This window comes from Sus scrofa, chromosome 10 (genome assembly GCF_054392235.1).
Source record: "Sus scrofa isolate SSC_HxYL_T2T_F1_AM1 chromosome 10, Sscrofa_HxYL_maternal_Yorkshire_Landrace_v2.0, whole genome shotgun sequence".
Taxonomy (NCBI): Eukaryota; Metazoa; Chordata; class Mammalia; order Artiodactyla; family Suidae; genus Sus; species Sus scrofa.
In genome coordinates, this window is record NC_139392.1 from 66,535,927 (window position 1) to 66,548,868 (window position 12,942).

Sequence of the window (12,942 nt, forward strand, 5' to 3'; positions counted from 1 at the left end):
CAAAAACTCACATATCCTAGCATCCTCCCACACCTGCTCCGAGCTCTTTCTCAGGGCTCCCTGAGATGCTGTCTCTGGGGCTTACGTCCTAATTTCACCCCAAATGAAACTTAACTCTCAACTTTCAGGTTGTGTATTTTTTTAAGTCGATACCACTGCCAACTGTGGGACAAAGGGACCCAGACATATGGCCTCGGCTGTACTGGCTTTGTGGGCAGTTCTCGCCTCTCTGCTCCTGACAAGGGCTTCCTCTGCAGAGTCCAACCTCTTGCCAAGCCATCTTTCAGCCAAAACTCCTGTTCCTCTAGTTTACAGGAAAACGAGGAAGACAGAATCCCACCCATCCTTTTCGGAGCTGATTATTTTCCATTTGAAATTAACGAGCTTCCCACGGTGAAGCCAAGTTGCTGTGTTCAGATAACGTAGAGGACTTTTGCTTCACACTGATGTGGATTTTAGCCATTTAGGGAGAGGGCCCTGCTCCCAGGGCTGAAAAGAAGTGATGCTACCCACCCACCCATTTGAGGGTGAAGTTAAATGCATGTTTCCCTCCAAATTTACCTGCTGGCATCACCAGGTGAATTTACAGCCAAAAGGTCAATTTTCTTTTTCTTTCTTTTTTTTTTTTTAAGGGCTACACCTGGCGTATGGAGGTCCCCAGGATAGGGGTCTAATCAGAGCTACAGCTGCCAGCCACAGCCACAGCCACAGCCACAGCAACGCCAGATCCAAGCCTGTCTGCAACCTACACCACAGCTCACAGCAGCCCTAGATCCTTAACACACTGAGCAAGGCCAGGGATTGAACCCAAAACCTCATGGTTCCTAGTTGGATTCATTTCCATTGCGCCACGATGGGAACTCCTAAAGGTCAATTTTCAGTCAGGGTGTTTCATGTGTGGCTCTATATTTTAAGTGCCTTCCAGAGGCTGGCCAGTGTTTCAGGATATACACTAATGACAGTAGGAAAGATTGTGATCCTGGACCAGGTACCCATCAGAATGCTACCCTTGAAGGAAAAGCCCACCTCCCTGTGATGCGGCATCAAGAAGCACGTGCTGGAGTTCCTGTCAGCACGTGCTGTGAGGAACGTTGCCGTGAGCTGTGGCACAGGTCCAAGATGTGGCTCAGATCTGGCATTGCTGTGGCTGTGGCATAGGCCAGCAGCTGCAGCTCAGATTCGACTCCTAGCCTAGGAACTTCCATATGCTGAAGGTGTGGGCCTAAAAAGTCAAAAAAAAAAAAAAAAAAAAAAAAAAGCACATGCCATGACGGAAGCGGGGGCGGGGGGGGGGTCCTGGGATCCTGATGATCTTAGAGACTCACATCTTCTCACCAGGAGCAACTGATGTAAAAAATACATAGCGAGAGTCTGTGTGTACAGATTCTTCTCTAGCCTTCCCACCATCTGGGCATCCTTCAAGATGAGAGAATTAAAAGGCAGAGCTACAGGCTACTGTTGGGCACAAAAAGAAACTACCTTCAGGAGTTCCCTCTGTGGTGCAAGGACATCGGTGCCCTCTCTGGAGCCTTGGGATACAGGGTCGATCCCCAGCCTGGCATGGTGGGTTAAGGCTCTGGCATTGCCATGGCTGCATCTCAGATCTGATCCCTGGCCCAGGGAACTTCCATATGCTGCAGGCTGGTGAGAAAGAATGAAAGGAAGGAAGAAAGGAAAGAAAGAAAGGGAGGGAGAGAGGAAGGAAAGAAGGGAGGGAGGGAGGGAGAAAGACGGAAACTACCTTCAGTTAGGAGAATCAAAAAATAGGACAATTTTTCACTTTTTTTTTTTTTTTTTTTTGCTTTTTAGGGCCACACCCATGGCATATGAAAGTTCCCAGGCTGGGGGTCAAATCTGAGCTACAGTTGCCAGCCTACACCACAGCCACAACAATGCAGGATCCGAGCCACGTCTGTGACCTACAGCACAGCTCACAGCAACGGCAGATCCCCAACCCACTGCGCAAGGCCAGGGATCGAACCCGCCTCCTCATGGATGCTAGTTGGATTCATTTCTGCTGTGAATGGAGAATATGAAGATGGGCGTTTGTGCACAATAAGCAAAAAAAATTTTTTCCAGTTTTTTCGAAGAGCTGACTTACCCATTAGAAAGCACACTTGACCAGGCATCTCAAATGCTAATCATTAATTAGCTACAAACCACAGAAATTGCCTTTAATATCTCTGTGTCTCATTTTCCTCATGATACAGAGAAAATAATAGCTGTCCTACTAAACCATAGGGTAGTGCGTGGATGACATTTAAAATCTGTATGGGGAGCTCCCACTGTGGCGCAACAGGATTGGTGGCATCTCTGGAGCACTGGGATGCAGGTTCAATCCCCCACCCATCACAGTGGGTTAAGGATCGGGCATTGCCATAGCTGGGGCTTGGATCTGATCCCTGGCCAGGGAACTCCATATGCTGTGGGGCAGCCAAAAAAGAAAAATTTTAAATATAAAATAAAATAAAATCTGCACAGGGAAAACCCTTTGACACATTCAACAAACCAGATAAACTCGTATTCTCTCAATGATCAATCTCTGACTCCCACCACCTCCTTTTTTTTTTTTTTTTTTTTTTTTTTTTTTTTGTCCTTTTGCCGTTTCTTGGGCCGCTCCCTCGGCATATGGAGGTTCCCAGGCTAGGGGTCGAATCGGAACTGTAGCCACTGGCCTATGCCAGAGCCATAGCAACGTGGGATCCGAGCCATGTCTGCAACCTACACCACAGCTCATGGCAACGCCAGATCCTTAACCCACTGAGCAAGGCCAGGGATCGAACCAGCAACCTCATGGTTCCTAGTCGGATTCGTTAATCACTGCACAATGACAGGAACTCCTCCCACTACCTCCTTTAAGCCTGGCAACTGCTCTATGAAGAAGGCGCTTGGATTACCCCCATTTAACAGATGAGAGGACTGAGGCTTGAGTCAAATAGTGACCAGGGTCACACAGTGGGGAGGCAGCAGGGCTGGGATGCAAACCCAGATCACTTAAGTCCAGGGTCTCTGCTCTTCATCACTACAGCCTATTCTGCCTGCAAACCAGCATTGGGTAAATTGCAAACCAGCACAGGGTCAGTTCTTGGGACAGTGGCAACATAAGGTTATACCAAGGAGGCAGAGAAAATAAGGCCAGGCTGTCTTTAAAATTATGAAAGGTGGTAATTTCAAGGCAAAGGAGGTTTGCCAAGGAAATAATGATAGTTTGGGGGTTGCCATTATGAGCTGCTTTAAAACTCAAGCAACTGGAACACAGGCTGGCAAAGGCCTGGCCTCTGTCTAACCTTCTGCCCCACGTCCAGCCATGAGAGTTCACAAACAGTGCCAAGTTCAGGAACCACAGAGTTACTTTGTTTTTGCAGTATTAAACACTCACCTCAATAATTTAGAAAAGAGGAAACGAAAATAATAAAATCTCCAAGACACCAGAAGGAAAAAAACAAGATTAATTTACCAACAAACAAGTCAGAAATCAGGACCCTAATTTACATTAATACCTCCATTCCAATGCGGTTCCTTCAATAAGAAAACGCCCCACCAAAAGAGACGAACCCTGAAATATTCTTTGAGAAAAACACACATGAAAGAAGAAAAAGAATAGGAAAAGCCATGGAATCAATGAAATAAATGGGACCATTAGAAGCATTTGAATACCACTGTAAATCAACTATAATAAAAAAATTTTAATAAAATTTTAAAAAAACACTTGAACACATAATTTCATCTAGACAAATGCACTTTCCAGAATATCAACAACAGAAAAGATGCAAAATGGAAACAGACTCAATAGGAATGCATTTCGCTGGCCAGGGTCCCACTGAATCCTCCCATGAGTGGTCAAGAATGCTGTTTGCATCTCTGCACCCTGAACTCCTACCCTCTGCTTCCTCCTTTCTTTTATCTACCCTGGTCCCCCCACCCAACCCCCTTCCTGCATCACCACCCCTGTTCCACCTGCCCCTCCCTGGCCTCTCTTGCATCTTGTGAAACTCATTCTCATTTCTGAACAAGCTTCCCTACAAGGTAATGTATTTTTTAGTTAGTTATGTACTTATGCAACTATTATAATGAACAGTAGTCATGAACAAAATAGACCCAAATCCCTGTTCTCTGAGAACCTGTATTTTCAGTGGAGAAAGCCTGATGGTTCTGATACCTCCAAGAGCAATTAGGGAATAAAGAAAATGAAACAGGCCCTGAGCCTCCCCAGTGCAGAGATGGCGTGGTATGGACTGTTGGGATCAGAGGAAGGAAGCTGACCAAGCATCACTGGCCTCAGAAGACCCAGTTGCATTTGGTTAAGTTGGTAGGAGGATGGAGTTCCCATCATGGCACAGCGGAAATGAATCCAACTAGAAACCATGAGGTTGCAGGTTCCATCCATGACCTCACTCAGTGGGTTAAGGATCCAGCATTGCCGTGAGCTGTGGCGTAGCTTGAAGTCGAGGCTGCATTGCTGTGGTGTAGGCCGGCAGCTATGACTCTGATTGGCCCCTAGCCTGGGAACCTCCGTATGCCGAGAGTGCGGCCATAAAAAAAAAAAAAAAAAAAAAAGGCAGGAAAAAAAAAAGTTGATAGGAGGTGGGGACAAGGAAGGGGAGTAGCCATTAGGGTCCTCTAGGCATTTGAAGTTGCTGGATGCTAGTGGGTGGATAAGTTGCAAGATGGATTTTTTTCTGCCTCTGTCTGTCACTGGATTATCTAACATACCTTGGTCTGATTATCTAAACTGAAAATAGTTAACACAGGAGTTCCACTATGATCCAGTGGGTTAAGGATCCAGTGTTGCTGCAGCTGTGGTGTAGGTTGCAGCTGAGGCTTGGATTAGATCCCTGTCCCAGGGAACTTCCATATGCAGCAAGTGCAGCCAAAAAATAATAATAATAATAGGAGTTCCCACTGTGGACAATGGGTTTAGAATCAAACTGCAGCAGCTTGGGGCACTGAGAAGCTATGTGTTTGATCCTCAGCCCAGAACGGTGGGTTAAAAGGATCTGGCATTGCCACAGCTGTGGTACAGGTTGTGGTTGTGTCTTAAATTCTGTGGAAACTTCCATATGCCATGAGTGTAACCATAAAAATTAATAATGATAATAAAAGGAAAATAGTTAACCCACAGGCATTGTAATGCATTTAATGCTCATAGCAAAACTATCAAGTAGATTCCTCAATGTCATCATCACACTTTTTTTTTTTTTTGGTCTTTTTCGCCACCTCTTGGGCCACTCCCACGGCATATGGAGGTTCCCAGGCTAGGGGTTGAATCCGAGCTGTAGCCGCCAACCCACACTAGAGCCACAGCAATGTGGGATCCGAGCCACGTCTGCAACCTACACCACAGCTCAGGGCAACACCAGATCCCTAATCCACTGAGCAATGCCGGGGATCGAACCTGCAACCTCATGGTTCCTAGTCTGATTCGTTTATCACTGAGCTACGACGGGAACTCCCATCACATTTTTTTTTTAAAACAGTACAGAATCTGAACTACAGAGCAGTCAAGGAACGCTCTCCTAGCTAGGAGGTGGATGAGCTGGGATTTGAACTGGCGTGTCTGTCTCCAGAGTTCATGCACTTTATAAGTACAGGTCTGTCTACACTTCTGTCTGCCCTTCTGAGCAAGTCATCTTAAGGAGATGCCTCCCACTATCCTTCTCATCACTTCAGAATTTCTATATATTTTCAGTCTTCTCTATATTGGTTCAAAAACTGTCACTCCTTTCTCCCCAGCCTCACCCCTGCACCTGCTCCTTTCTGGCACCTTCTGGACCTTTTACCCTCCAACTGTCCTCCCTCCTGTGACCTTTGTAAAATAAGGAATGGAGTTTGAATGTGAAATGAGCATATTCTAGACCCAGCTCAGGACACAGATCTTCCCGTGTTGTTATCAAAGCCGTGGCGGCCATCCTAAAGGGGAGGCATAATTGTCACCGAGCACACGAAACAGGACTCTGCCTATTCCTACCCCACCTGCCGCAGGGCATTTAACCAATGGGACTCCACAGGGTCAGTTCAGGGAGTCCTCCTGTTGCGGGGAGGGGCAGTCAAGAAGGCTTGGGACAGGGGGAGTTCCCCCTGCAGTGCAAGGGGTTAAGGTTCTGACTGCAGCACCTGGATCACTTACAGAGGTGTGGGTTCGATCCTGGACCCGTGCAGTGGGTTAAAGGAACCAGCTCTGACTTGGATTCAGTCCCTGGCCAGGGACCTCCCATTTGCCAAGGGTGTGGTCTTTTTTTTTTTTTTTCTTTTTTTTGCCTTTTCTAGGGCCACACCCGCAGGCATATGGAGTCTCCCAGGCTAGGGGTCTAATCCGAGCTGTTGCTGCCGGCCTACACCACAGCCACAGCAATGCCAGATCTGAGCCTCGTCTGTGACCTACACCACAGCTCATGGCAATGCTGGATCCTTAACCCACTGAGCGAGGTCAGGGTTCGATCCCATAACCTCATGGTTCCTAGTCAGATTTGTTAACCACTGAGCCACGATGGGAACTCCCAAGGGTGTGGTCATTCAAAAAAAAAAAAAAGAAGAAGAAGAAGAAGGCTTAGTGGGGCTCCAGAGGAGAAGGAGATGCAGGGACTGCGAGAGGAAAAAGGTTGAAAGAAATAGAGCAGGCAGACCTGAGTCTCAGTCACTTCCTTTCCAGGCTCCATCCTGGAAGAGGGGAGGAGCAGAGGAGGACCACCTCCCACCCGCTGCCCATCCAGGACCCCGAGGCTGTAAGTCCATCATGCTGCCCCACCACGGTCCTCAGCCCATGCAAGGAGCCTCTGCATCCATGACAAGCACCAGCTCACATCCTCTGAGTTATCCCAGCTGTCTGATTTCCTCCTGATATTTTTTACCCTCTCTTTCACCTTTCCCAGTACACTTCCTTTCTTCCTTTGGTGTCTGTTTTGTCCTCAACACTTCCTCTTTCCTTTATTTTATTTTATTTTGTGTTTTTTTTTTTTTTTTTTTTTTTTTGCTTTTTAGGGCCACACCTACGGCATATGGACGTTCCCTGGCTAGGGGTTGAATTGGAACTGCAAATTCCAGCCTACACCACAGCCACAGCAACGCAGGATACAAGCCGCATCTGTGACCTACACCACCACTCATGGCAACGCTGGATACTTAACCCACTGAGCGAGGTCAGGGCTCAAACCTGCATCCGCATGGATACTAGTTGGCATTCATTTCCACTGAGACACAAAAGGGAACTCCCTAAAATTTTAATTAGTGTAGTTGATTTACTATGTTGTGCCAATTTCTGCTGTATATACACACATATATATATTCACATATATATACATATACACATTCCCTTTCTTTTTTTTTTTTTTTTTTGGTCTTTTTGCCTTTTCTAGGGCCACACCTGCGGCATATGGAGGTTCCCAGGCTAGGGGTCGAATCAGAGCTGTAGCCGCCAGCCTACGCCAGAGCCACACCAACTCGGGATCCGAGCTGCGTCTGCAACCTACACCACAGCTCATGGCAATGTCGGATCCTTAACCCATTGAGCAAGGCCAGGGATTGAACCTGCAACCTCATGGTTCCTAGTCAGATTTGTTAACCACCGAGCCACGATGGGAACTCCCCCTGTCTTATATTATCCTCCATCATGTTCTATGCCAAGACACTGGATATAATTCCCTGTGCTATACAGTAGGACTTCATTGCTTATCCATTTGAAATGTAGTAGTTTGCATCTACTAACCCCAAACTCCCTGTCCATCCCACTCCCTCCGTCTTTCCACTTCGCAACCACAAGTCTGTTCTCTATGTCTGTGGGTCTGTTTCTGTTGTGTAGAGAGGTTCATCTGTGCCATGTTTTAGATTCCACATATAAAGGATATCATATAGGATTTGTCTTTCTCTTTCTGACTTACTTCCCTTAGTATGATAAAAAAAAAAATGGAACGTTTCATGAATTTGCACTTCATCCTTGCACAGGGGCCATGCTAATCTCTGTGTCATTCCAGTTTTAGTATATGTGCTGCCGAATCAAGCACTATCTTCTACTTTTTTGATGTTCCACATTTCCTCCTATATACATATATTGTTTTTTTAGGGCTGCACCCATGGCCTATGGAGGTTCCCAGGCTAGACGTGGAATCGGAGCTACAGCTGCCAGCCTACACCACAGCCACAGCAGCATGGATCCTTAACCCACTGAGCGAGGCCAGGGATCGAACCTGTATCCTCATGGATGCTAGTCAGATTCATTTCCCCTGAGCCACAATGGGAACTGCCCTCCTATAATATTTCTAAGGAAAACTAATACATTTTACATATATTTTTTAAATGAGTGAAATACATTAAAACATAGAAAATACAGATGCAGCACGTATACCTCTCCCCAACAGAAATAACTTAGACATCTAGGTCTTCCATTCCATACCCCCATCCTAGCTCTGGCTATTATTCTCTCTCACCTACATACTGACCTTTTTTTTTTTTTTTCTTTTTTTGCTTTTTTTTTTTTTTTTAGAGCCCCACCCGCAGCATATGGAAGTTCCCAGGCTAGGGGTGGAATCGCAGCTGCATCTGCCAGCCTACACCACATCCACAGCAACTCGGGATATGCTCTGCGTCTGCGACCTACACCAGAGCTCATGGCAATGCCAGATCCCTGACCCACTGAGGGAGGTCAGAGAGCGAGGCCAGGGATCGAACCCACATCCTCATGTGGTACTAGTCGACTAGTCAGATTTGTTTCCGCTGAGCCACAAATTCGCCACAAAGGAACTCCCCCCGTACTGACTCTTTACTGTAGAACCATCCCACATGCCAGGTTAATCTTTTTAAGACACTGTTTTCTTTTTTTCGCTTTCTTTCTTTTTTTTTTTTTTTTTTTTTTTTTTTTTTTTTTTTTTTTTTTTTGTCTTTTTGCCATTTCTTGAGATGCTCCCGCGGCATATGGAAGTTCCCAGGCTAGGGGTCGAATCGGAGCTGCAGCTGCCGGCCTATACCACAACCACAGCAACGCAGGACCTGAGCCATGTCTGTGACCTACACCACAGCTCACAGCAACACAGGATCCTTAACCCACTGAGCAAGGCCAGGGATTGAACCCACAACTTCATGGTTCCTAGTCGGATTCATTAACCACTGAGCCACGACGGGAACTCCAAGGCAATGTTTTCTTTAGATCACATCCCTATTTGAGAGTTTTCTGTCTTTCTCTTTCTCGTGTAATTCAATTCAAACTCTTTAGACTGGCATTTAGATCTGGGTCTAAGCTTTTTTTTATGTCCACACCTGCAGCACATGGGCATATGGAAGTTACCAGGCTACGGGTTGAATCAGAGATCCAGCTGCTGGCCTGCATCACAGCCACAGCAAGGCAGGATCCTTAACCTGCTGAGCAAGGCCAGGGATCCAACCTGCAACTTCATGGATACTAGCTGGGTCAGGTTCTTAACCTACTGGGCCATATCAGGAACTCCTGACCCTTACCTTCTCTCTCTCTCTTTTTTTTTTGACTCTCCCTTGGTTTACGGGGCTCTGGGGCTCCAGGGCTCCAGGGCCAGGGATCACTAGCTGCAGCCTCAAAGAAAGCTGCAGCAATGCCGGATTCACTGTGTTGGGCCAGGGATTGAACCTGAGTCCCAGCACTTCCAATTCACTGCTGATCCCATTGTGCCATAGCAGGAGCTCCGGTTCTACCTTTCTTTGAAGGCTTTTCTTCCACTTCCCCTGCCCACTCCCATATATTTCATTTCCTAGGATTCATTCAGCCTTTTTCAATCCTTTGCCTCATTCTTTCCTGCCTCCAGGCAGTTCCATGCTAACCCTGGCAGAAGTGGGTCAGCAGCCTGAGCCCAGCTTCTGGATCAGCTTGGGATCAGCTCCTACCTCCTGCTGGTCGATGTCTGCTGGCCTGGCCAGACGTCCAGGCTGCTGAGACCTGCCCTGCCTGGGGTCCTGCCCTGACCAGGGTCCTGCCCTGCCGGAAGTCCTACAGCGCTGAGAACCAGGGAGCTGAGGGCATCTCAGCATGGCCAGTCCTTCCTGATAAGCTCTTAGCTTAGGGTGTGGGCCAGTTCTGCTGTGTTTCCCTCTGTCTTTCTGTGTATTTCCCTGGCAGGAATGATGACCTCATGTTCTGCACAACTCCAGCCAGGTCTAAGCTGGGTCCCACCCAGCCCTCCTGACTTCTCTTTTCTCTTTTTTCTTTTTTTGGGTGCACCTGCAGCATATGGAAGTTCCCAGACCAGGGGTCGAACCTGAACCACAGCTGTGGCAACACCGGATCCCTAACCCACTACACAACAGCAGGGATGCCCTCTTGACTTTTTTTTTTTTTCCTTTTTTTGGCCACACTAGTGGCATATGGGAGTTCCCAGGCTAGGGGTGGAATTGGAGCTGCAGTTGCCAGCCTATGCCACAGTCACAGCCATAGCAATGCCAGATCTGAGCTGCACCTGTGACCTACATCACAATTCATGGCAGCGCAGGATCTTTAACCCACTGAGTGAGGGCAGGGCTGAAACCTGCATCATCATGGGTACTAGTTGGATTCCTAACCCAATGAGCCATGAAGGGAACTCCCATCCCTCTTGACTTCTTATTGCACTAACAGCTAGATTTCACAGCGCAGTTGCTGAGTCAGACCTCCTGGCATCACTGGACCCAGGCCTGAGGACCCTGGATCCTGCAGGTGATGAAGTTCTTGGCTGCTCACACTGACCCAACTCCACTGCCTCACACCTTCTCCTGCAGACCTGCTCTGTCATCAGCCTGTCAGCCTTGTGTTGCCAAAAAGTCACACAAGGTACCTGGGAATATCTGATATTTGACCATTCCTGCCCTCCTTCCCCATCTTTGATCTTTCCTGCCCTTTGAGTCTTTGGTTACACTGTTCTTTTAACACAGAACATCCGCAAAGACACAGTTTCTACCCACCTTTTAAAAATTGCAGTAAAATATATAGAACTTAAAAGTTACCATTTTAACCATTTTTTGGGGGGAGGGAGGTCTTTTTAGGGCCGCACCCGTGGCATATGGATGTTCCCAGGCTAGGGGTCAAATTGGAGCTGCAGCTTCCAGCCTACACCACAGCCACAGCAACACAGGATCCGTGCCACGTCTATGACCTACACCACAGCTCAGGCAACACAATCCTTAACCCACTGAGCACGGCCAGGGATCGAACCCGCAACCTCATGGTTCTTAGTCGGATTCGTAAACCACTGAGGCACAACGGGAACTCCCTAAAGACAAACTCTTTAAGGAAGTACACATACACTATCTGCATATCATCTTGCCAAAAATAATGACCCATTGTAATCATGTAATTATCTATTATCTAAATGTTCTATGAAGTTCAAAAAAGCCATCTTGTGATAGAACATGATAGAAGATAATATGAGAAAAATAATGTACAAATGCATATATGACTGGGTCACTTTTTTGTACAGCAGAAATTGGTACAACACAGTAAATCAACCATACGTTAAATTTAAAACATTTTTTTAAATTTTTCTGTCTTTTTGCCTTTTTTTCTAGGGCTGCTCCCATATCATATGGAGGTTCCCAGGCTAGAGGTCTAATCAGAGCTGTAGCCACCAGGATCCGAGCCACATCTGCGACCTACACCACAGCTCACGGCAACGCTGGATCGTTAACCCACTGAACAAGGCCAGGGATCAAACCCACAACCTCATGGTTCCTAGTCGGATTCATTAACCACTGCGCCACCATGGGAATCCCACATTTTTTTATTTTAATTTTTTTAAATTGCTTTTTTAGGGCCACACCTGAGGCATATGGAAGTTCCCGGGCTAGGGGTGGAATCAGAGCTGTAGCCACTGGCCGATAACTCAGCCACAGCAACTGGAGATCCAAGCCACGTCTGCAACCTACACCACAGTTCATGACAACACCAGATCCTTAACCCTGAGTGAGGTGAGGCCAGGGATCGAACCAACGTCCTCATGGATGCTAGTCGGGTTTGTTAACCACTGAGCCACGTTGGGAACGCCTCTGCTTCTTTTTATGGCTGAATAATATTCCCTTTATTTATTGTCTCCTGCGGCATATGGAGGTTCCCAGGCTAGGGATCTAATTGGAGCTGTAGCCACCAGCCTACGCCACAGCCACAGCAATGCGGGATCCGAGCCGCATCTGCAAACTACATCACAGCTCACGGCAACACTGGATCCTTAACCCACTGAACAATGCCAGGGATCGAACCCACAACCTCATGGTTCCTAGTCAGATTCCTTAACCACTGAGCCACGACAGGAACTCCTGGCTGAATGATATTCCCTTTAATGGATCTACCACATTTTGTTTATCCATTCATCTGCTATCAGATCTACCCACATTTTAAGATCCATATTATTATTATTATCACTATTGAAGTATAGTTGATGTACAATATTGTGTTAGTTTCAGGTATGCAGCAAAGTGATTCAGTATTTTTGCAAATTACATTCCATTATATGTTATTACAAGATAATGGGTATAAATTTTGTTATATCCTCATTGCTTACTTTATAAATAGTAGTGTTAGATAGATAGATAGATAGTAATAGCTTACCTCTTATAGATATAGTAGCTAACCCCATACCCCTAATTTTTCCCTCCCAATTCTCTGTCCAGTGGTTTTGGTTTGTTTGGCCTCACTGTGAATCAGGCACTTGCACTAAATTGACTACAAGAATGAGAAGTTAATGTGTGGAAATAATAAACACAAACAAAGATCCCCTTTTTTTGGGGGGGGGGTCTTTTCAGAGCCACCTCTATGGCATATGAAAATTCCCAGGCTAGGGGTCAAATTGGAGCTACAGCCACCGGCGGCCATAGCCACAGCCACAGCAACACAGGATCTGACCTGTGGTGACCTACATCACAGCTCACTGCAACATCAGATTCTTAACCCACTGAGCAAGGCCAGGGATTGAACCTGCATCTTCATGCATCCTAGTCAGGTTCGTTAACCTCTGAGCC

General features: G+C 46.7%; 1 protein-coding gene and 1 non-coding gene across 2 annotated transcripts in view; both read right to left on the reverse strand.

Moving 5' to 3' along the window:
* The window catches only part of MPP7 (MAGUK p55 scaffold protein 7), a 345,564-nt gene that overhangs the window by 305,561 nt on the left and 27,061 nt on the right, over nt 1-12,942 (reverse strand). The gene's annotated exons all lie outside the window — the stretch shown is intronic.
* LOC146399477 (U6 spliceosomal RNA) lies at nt 7,894-7,997 on the reverse strand. Its single transcript, XR_014818472.1, has one exon. It is a non-coding gene; the product is annotated as a U6 spliceosomal RNA (small nuclear RNA).